The sequence below is a fragment of the Elephantulus edwardii genome, unplaced genomic scaffold (assembly GCF_000299155.1).
Source record: "Elephantulus edwardii isolate Elephantulus edwardi_28Jun2011 unplaced genomic scaffold, EleEdw1.0 scaffold00036, whole genome shotgun sequence".
Taxonomy (NCBI): Eukaryota; Metazoa; Chordata; class Mammalia; order Macroscelidea; family Macroscelididae; genus Elephantulus; species Elephantulus edwardii.
The window spans coordinates 13,675,876-13,684,849 of record NW_006399786.1 but is presented as its reverse complement, the minus strand read 5'-3'; positions in this window follow the sequence as shown (position 1 = coordinate 13,684,849).

The following is an 8,974-nucleotide window of genomic DNA, read 5'->3' as shown; positions in this document are numbered from 1 at the left end:
ACTAGGGATGATAGAAAGAGAATTGATGCCTTTGAGCTGTGGTGCTGGAGAAGAGTGTTGAATATACCATGGACTGCTAGGAGAACAAACAGGTTTGTTCTGGAGAGGGTGAAGCCAGAATGTTCCCTGGAGTCAAGGATTCTGAAGCTTCGTCTAACATGTTTTGGGCATGTTGCAAGGAAGGTCCTTGGAGAGGGACATCATGTTTGGCAGAGTGGAGGGGCGGTGAAGGAGAGGAAGACCTTTGATGAGATGGATCGATTTTGTGACTAGAGAGGTGGGAATAAGTGCATTTGAGATGGCTAGGTTGGTACAGGACAGAAGAGTGTATAGAGCTCCTGTACATAGGGTCGCTATGAGTCGCAAGCGACTCGATGGCACATAACAACAACAAAGGAATACAGTCAAGATAGCTCCCAAAATATGCACAAAAGCATGTCAGCCTCAAACCTCTCAGTCCTGCCAATATTGGCTGTCCTCTCAGATGTCCTCCAAAGTTATAAGTCCTGCAGGTATTGACTCTGCCCACAAATTATCTAAAGAAGTACTTGTTTTTGATTGCTGTTTAGTTGAGCACAACTCATAGTGACTCTGAACAAAAGGCCTGAAGTTTTTCTGTATCTTTGTTTCTCAAATTTCATAGAGTTTCCAGAGACATGTTGTTTAAATACTTAGTCCTGCCAATATTGGCTCTCGTCTCTTCCTCAACAAGGTCTCATCTCACAATCAGGTATCCATGACTGGCCATGGCTGTTTTTTTTGGGGGGGGAGGTTTCTTTGCTGGTAGTAACAGGGGGAAGATCTGTCTCTATGGTTAGAGATGCTCAATTTATTGGTAAGACTATGCCCTTGCTGATTGCTTAGACTGGCCAACCCCTTGTGGAAGGGTAGATAGGCCAACACTCCCATTCATATAGTCCTACCCATCCACATGATCAGTCATCCACATTCAGTTGGCTAGGGAAGCCGCGTTGAAAGATAAACTCCAAAATATCTAACAAGTCTCTTCTGTTATTGATAGGATTTTTAGAGATCTGTTCTTTCAGATGTGGATAGCCTATCCTACTACCTAGTCTGTCACAGTCTGGGATCAACCCAGCTTCAATGATTTTGGTTTTTTGATTCAAGTGTCAGGGTTGGGGAATGTAATTCTGACTTTAGTCCCAGTGTCTGTGTTCACTTGAAGTGTCAGAATACTATCTAATAAATAAGAACTTCACATAGAGTTGCTAATTGATCAAGATCATACCATGTACTACTTAGAACCCTGTGCTCTTAAACACTACTCATCAATGCTAAATCATATTGCCTCTCAACCTCCAGGTGCAAGAGAACATTAACTCTCACTGAGTCTTCCACATCAGCAGGCAAAGCTCAATTAACCAGATGGGTCCTACACTTTACCAGTAGATCAAAATATCGACATTTGTAGAAATTCAGTTTTACAAATGACAGTTTCTGAGAAAAGCGTGTAGTTTCCTGGAGAGGACATTTGGCAAGAAAAATGCTCAGAACATAATGCAGCAATTATTTCAGCACCCGTGTTATTCATTAAGGATCATCTATTCCTAACTGAAAAAAAAAATCTGCATTTTCCCAAACCCTTTCAAATCTTTGTATTTGGACATAACCCCTGAACAGAGTCCATGATCTCGTTTTGTTTTAATATAGTTCAAGAGGAGCATGGATTAGAAAATGTGTTCCATCAGACCTCACATCATCTGTCTGCCTAAGGCAACGAGCAAGCTGTTACTGTACTTCTGATTTTATTTAACTTGACTTGTTTTCTTGGGTCACTAATTAAGTTGTTTGTTTTTATTAAGTAAAAATATCTCTATTATACACAGTAGAAGAAGGATAGAGGACTGTTTGAGTGACAGTTCATTTGGCTTTTGGTTTGTCACCTTAATGTTAATGTTCTTAGCTGGAAAAATTAAAAAATCACTTCCTAATATAGCAATTGCTTAAATGGTTGTGATCTTCAATTCTCATGGTACTAACCACTGATAAATATTGTGTTGCTAAACAGAGTCCTTTTAGGACAAATATTACATGATGCCACTGTTGTAGAATGGGACTGTCCTTGGGGTTGGGGAGAGACTGAGTAAGATGGGTTCAATAATGTATACTGCACTGAAACAGAGGAGGGAGAGAACCGTTTAAAAGAGAGATGTAACTGGGTATTTCTGTCATCACAGGAGACTAGAGCGAGGGCTACATGGTGGAGGGGACCTGGGGGAGGGTTTGTAAAACAATGAAAGAATCTTTTCTTTTACTTTTCCATAATTTTTGGACTCATGTACTTATAACTTGTTAGTCAAATTTGTGTCTTCTAGATTGCAACACCCCCATGATACATCTTCAAGGATATTAACATGTACAGCCAAGCACAATCAATAAGAGTGCATCTGAATTCCAAAATCAATCTCCATAATAGTCTATGTGTTTCCTGCTGCCAAAGGGGCCCTTTAGAGTAGTGAGAGAAGATCTTCACCCTGAAACCCACAGCGTCCCTTTTCAGCAGGAAGTAGCTAAGAGAATACGCCGTCCCCTTTTCCTTATGACTCAGGGTGAAGTCTCTCTCAGGGAGGAGTGATAGGGAATGGCAAAGGATACACTGACAAAGAAGATTAATCAGAACTGGCTTTGACAAGCACTGTGGCATTTGGACAAGAACAAACTGGGAGGAGGGTAGAGAGAATAGTGCAACAATGAATGAGTGGAAGCCCAAAATCTCTGTAAATATTTATGAAAATTAATAAAATATAATTATAGAAAAAAAAATAAACAGAGTCCTTTTCAAATATGTTTTTGTTTTGTTAGCTCCTGTTGAGTAGGCTCTGACTCATAGCAACCCTATGAACTACAGCATAATACCCATCCATAAAAATGAAGTACTAGATTGTAATCTAAAAACAAGCAAAAACTCTAAATAAATAAATTAAACACCAGTTCTTTTGTTCCTTGATATAAAATTCTTTGAATTTTACTGGCTCACATTTTGTGTGTACATGTTTTTATGAGATGTCATCAAATAATGTAGGACTCAGAGTGACATTATGAATCTAAAACATGCCCAATCTTTTGTTGTCTTCATCATCTCTGTGACACAAAAGCTAATTGTTATAGTTGCTGCCAATCCATTTTGTCTAGGGTCTTCCTTCCTTCTCTGACTCCCCACTTTTCCAAGCATGATGTCTTTCTCTAAGCACTGGTCTCTTCTTAAAACATTTCCAATGTATGTGAAAAGAAGTTTTACCACTTTTCCTTCTAAGGAACATCCTGGCTGAACTCTCAGGAAGATAGATTTGTTCATTCTTTTTGCAGCCCATGGGATATTTAGTGCTCTTCTCCAGCATCACAATTATTCTTCAGCCATCCTTATTCACTGTCCAACTCTCAGATGCATAGCAAGTACCTGAAAAGATCATGGCTTGGATCAGGCACACCTTAGTCTTTATACTGACGTCCTTACTCTTCAGGATATTGGAGAGACTCTTGACAGCAAATTTTCCTGATCTCCTGACTTATGGAAACAAGGACGTTGGTTATGGATCAAAGTAAGATAAATCAGACACAATTTCAATCTTTTCTCCATTTATCATGATGCTTACTGGTCTAATGGTGAGAACTTTTTCCCCCTTGATATTAAGATGTAATATGTATTGCATACTGTAATTTTTGATCTTCTGCAGCAAGCAGAAGTTTTTGCAGTTGAATTAATTTTAAGTACAGTGTTCCTATAGATCAGAGTAGACCTATTTCTTTGGGCTTCCTGCCCTGTATATAACACACAACTTTAATTGTCAACTACTCTCTACTCCATCTGTGGAGTACTTTTATAAACATTTTATGCTTAAAAAAAATACAACCGTCTTTTTTTTTTTTTAAATAGCGAATTGATATTTGCTTGAGGCATGGCAGGTTTGAGGGCTCAGGGCAATTTTGGTGTTCTTTTGGCCCCATGTGGGGCTCGACAGAGTGGACATGCCAGATGAACTGGGGGTCTGGTGGAAGGACTTTGCCAGCTTTTGGGCATGCTGGGTTGGTAAGACACTGAAGGGCCCTCAGGCCAGTCTTTTCATTGTTTTTGTTCGGACATTCCTCTAGGTCGTATAGCCCTGGTGTACAAGTTGCTGTACAGCGATAACTTGTGGTTGTTGTGAGGATGAACACTGTGACATGGGTGTGTCAAATGCGTTAATGGTTGGGTACCCAATGCAGACAGAGAGTGGGGTGAAGCTCCCCAATTAAAACAAGCTTGGAAGGAGGAGTGGCATCCACTTCCATAATAATTTGCCTCCGGAAACCCTATGAACCAGGAGAGAGGATGAAAGGCACCCAAGCTTCGAGGACTCTCCTTCATAGGGTCTCTATGAGTCACCTGCAACTCCACGGCACTTAACAACAACAATTGATATTTACCAAAATTGCTTCTGAGGGTAGAGACAGTACTAGCAAACTAGCTAGAAAGTTTGCGTTATTTGTGAAAAACTATGATAGCAAGGTTTCCACAATTCTTCAATTTAAACATGAGTAGTGGCATCCACTTCCTAAATAACATGTCTGTGGAAACTCTATGAACTTTGATGAATGTCGACAGCTGTAGATAGGCTTCAAGCCTTTCATTCATAGGGTCGCGATGAGTCATGCTTGACTCGAAGGCCATCAATAACAACAACATTTACATGTCAGTGAAATAATCTTTAATGAAAAAATATATTAAATAGAAGATAGTTACCCCTGTTGTGTAAGTTAGAGAAGTACATCCAATTATTTCTACTAGTACACTACTTTGCTCGAGAGAGAGCCAGACGGAGAGAGCCATAGACGACAGATGGAGAGGGAGGGAATAACAACGAAGGGAGTAAAAGAGAAAAGAGGAAGAAAGAGAGAAATATGTTGTTCAGATGACTGCAAGTCAGAGGAACTTTTTATACAATAGAAGAAAATATTTCTTGGTCCTGTTTCATTTTCATGATTTTTTGACATACTTAAAGCCATTGTTCTAGAAATTGTATCTATCCTTGGATTTTTCTGACCAAAACATTACATTGTAAATATTTGAATACAGAAGTAAAATAAATTTTTTGCAGTTGAATTAATTCCAGGCACTGTGGTCCTATGTGTCAGAGTAGAGATTTCCCACTGGGCTTTCTAGTCTACCACATTTATGGAAGCTGAGTGCCACATCTTTGTTGTGCCATCAGGGCTACTTAATTGTCTGATAATTCTTTGTTGTCCAGCATATTTCCACTAGTAAAGACAGCTTAACTTTGAGTGAGCAAACCAGGTGTGATAAAGAAATAAAATATTATGACTGAAAATACAGATTTCATAGAAAACATAAATGTAAACCTATTAAAATACAAAAAAATCTCTATTTGGAAAGTATTTTTTTTTAAAAAAAAAGATAAATTTCAAAATTGTATTAATCATGGAGAAAATTACTGAGGTTACTTGCAGTGGTAATACAACATGGAACTCAGTGTCTGTCAGAAACAAGGACCTGATTCCTGGCTTGGTATTGGTAGGAACTATTAGATTGGAGAATATTGACTTGATACGATTGACACGCTTGTCTCTTATAAAACAGGTTTTTGGGAAAGGGATATAAAAAAATCTGTGATTACTGAACTGATTATCTAAAACATATGGTCCATCTTAGCAGAATAAATTAACTTGAGAATGACAGGAATTTAAAGATATTTGAAGAAAACTATGAACATTCAACATCAAGAAGTCAAAGATTCTCATCACTGGGCAACTTGGCAGGACCATGATAGCGGAGAAGCAATTGAGGTTGTTAACCATTACAACTTGCTCAGCTCCACAATCAACATTCTTAGGACCAGCAGTTAGGAAATCAAAAGACAAATTGTATTAGGAAAATCTGCTGTCAGGGACCCATCCAGAGTACTGAAAAGCAACAATGTTAATCTAGAGACTAAAGTGTGCCTGATCCAGGCCATGATCTTCACATATATTTGCTATGTATCAGAGAGCTGGACAACGACTAAGGATGACAGAAGAAGAATTAATACCTTTGAACTGTGGTGCTAGAGAAGAGTCTTAAAAATACCATGGACTGCCAAGAAAACAAATAGATCTATCTTAGAAAGGGTGAAACCAACTTCTTCCTTGGAGGCTAGGATTTTGAAGCTTCATCTCCCATAATTTGGATGCATGGCCAGGAGGGACTAGTCCTTGGAGAAGGAAATCATGATCAGAAGGGTGCAGGGACAGTGCAGCAGAGGAAAACTCCTGATGAGATGGATTGATACAGTAAATGGGGCAATGGGGATTGATGTGTCAGAATTATTGAGACTGGCTCAGGACAGGGCAGGGTTCAGAGCTGCTTTCTATAGGGTCACAGTTGCACATAACAACAACATTACTTTGAAAGAATATAATTACTTTTATGTATTCAGATTCTTAAAAAAACAAATCAGGTTTTAAAATCTTCAAAAATGGAGACCAAATGAATCTCATTTAAACCCATATACTTTTGTATTCCTTTCTAAAAATGTCATCACACACATCTTGTTTTGTATTCCATGTCTCACAGCTTCCATAATAGTTCCATTTCTATAAATGTTTAAAGAGTAACTGGAGATAAGTGATAGTGTTTAGCTGGGAAAGCAACTTGAAAATCTAGGCTAAATTAATGTGCAATCCTAAGTCTCTCTTAACAGGAATGTAATTAAATTTTTTTTATCCGTTTTGATAGGTGTATACTTGAGAACAATTTTAGATTTTCTTTAACTATTTATTTAGAAAGGATACAGACATACAAAACCCACACACTTTAAGTGTAATTGATAGCTGATGCTTAATTCCTTTTTGTTTTGGAGAAATCAATAACATTCCTCAGAGGAATAAAGGTGAATTCATTCATTTATGCAACATATTTTAGAGGGAAGCATAATAAATAAAATATGCCAATGATCAAAGATAGATTGTCAGTCAGTTCAAATTACTGACCTTCTTAGGAATATTTATTCCTTGATTATCTTTAGGGTATTTTGGTGGGTTTTTTTTTCCTCTGAAAAAATAGTTGTTCAAATGTGGGAGAGCCTAGCCAGTATTCTAACACTTATTTTTACAACTTTTTTTAAAAATAGATTTTATACTAGTTTATTTACAAAGTTCATATATTTTTTTCACACCTGATCTTTCCTCTTTCCTTTTCTCACACCTTTTTCTGTTCATCAAATAATATGACCCTACAATTAAGCTTGCCTCCCCCCAACATCACCCTTCTGCTCCCCTCCTTAGATTCTCATATTCGGTCTGCAGTAATGGTCTTGTGTAATATTTGTCCTTATGGGACTGAGTTAATTCACTTAGCATAATGTTCTCTAGTCCCTCCCAAGTTAGGTAGTGATTTACAAAATCATCCCCGTGCTTGCTGCATAGTATTTCTTTGTGTGAATGTCCCATAATTTCTCAATCCATTCAACTGTGTTTGGACATTTGTGCTATTTCCATGTTCTTGCTTTGGTAAATAATGCTGCCATGAACATTGGTGTAAAAGTCTCTGTTTGTGCCTCAGTTCTCATTTTCTCAGGGTATATTACAGGCAATGGAATAGCTGGGTCATATGTAATATCTATGATCAGCCATTTTTAGGAAACTTTTTTTATCAATGTAAGAAATTTTAATCTCCTCAGAGTTATTTTCAAATATTTAAATGGAAAATATTTCTGAGAAAGTGAATTAAGAAATAAACAAGAGGTTATTTTATATTTTTTATTATTTCAATGATATAATTTCTAATGTACTCTAACTATCCTTCAAGTTAAAAATCTGTCTTAATTCAAACTTTTCTTCCTACTATAAGTACACATTTCCATAGAGAGAGAGCATTGGCTTACAGCTTGTGTTTTAATATTGTTTATTAGAATTTGAAATAAGCTGCAGGGAATACATCTAATGGCTGGCAATTTGTATGCTGTTTCTGATGAAAAATTTCATTGTTTCCCAGAGAGTATCTTTTTGACACATCAGGAATCCAGCCCCTATTTACTGAAGAAAACAATTTGACTGCAATCTTTAAAACATAGAACTCATAGTTTTTGTGTTGACAAAAAATCATATTAGATGTAGCTAGCATCTGCTAAAATATCAACTTTATTTATTTATTTAATCTGTGTGCTTTAGCATAAAAGCAGGAAAAAATCCTGAAACTGAAAACAAGTACGTTTTTACTACATCTTTTTCTTTTAGGTTCACAGATTGAACTCAACTGAATAGGATAAATACACATTATATGAATTTTATTTCTGTCATAATAGCCCCATTTTCAGTAAAGAAAATTTCTAAACAATAAACAAATTTTCTAATATTATCACATATTAAAACATTATGTGAATTAGACTTAATATATGGTAGAATATGTGCAGAATTGCAGTACCATAAAGAATTTGCTGACCAATGGATTTCAGGAAACAATATATGATCAACAGAGGGAATGGTGATGGAGGAGGAATTAAGGCTTCTCTGAAGGACTTGGCAAAAAAAAACATAGCCCCAGAAATTGATGAAATATCAATTGACATATTTCAACTAACAAACGCTGCACTAGACATGCTTACCAGGTTGTGCCAAGAACTATCTGGCCAACTTACTAGAAGAGATCCATATTTATTCCTATTCTTAAAAAAGGTGACCTGACAGTTGTTATGTGCCGTTGAGTCATTTGCGACTCATAGCAACTCTATGTTGCCCTAAACTCTGCTGTCTTGTACCAATTGCACTGTCTCCGATACACCTATCCTGATTACCCCAGTCACTGTAATCAAGGATGCTTTGGGCAGAATATTAAATGATCCAGGAAGTATTAAAAGAAGATGGAAGGAATATAGGGAGTCATTATATAGAAAGGATTTGGCAAACACAGAGGAATTTAAAGAAATAACATATGAGCAAGAGCCTATGGTGATGAAGGAAGAAGTTCAAGCTGCTTTGAAGG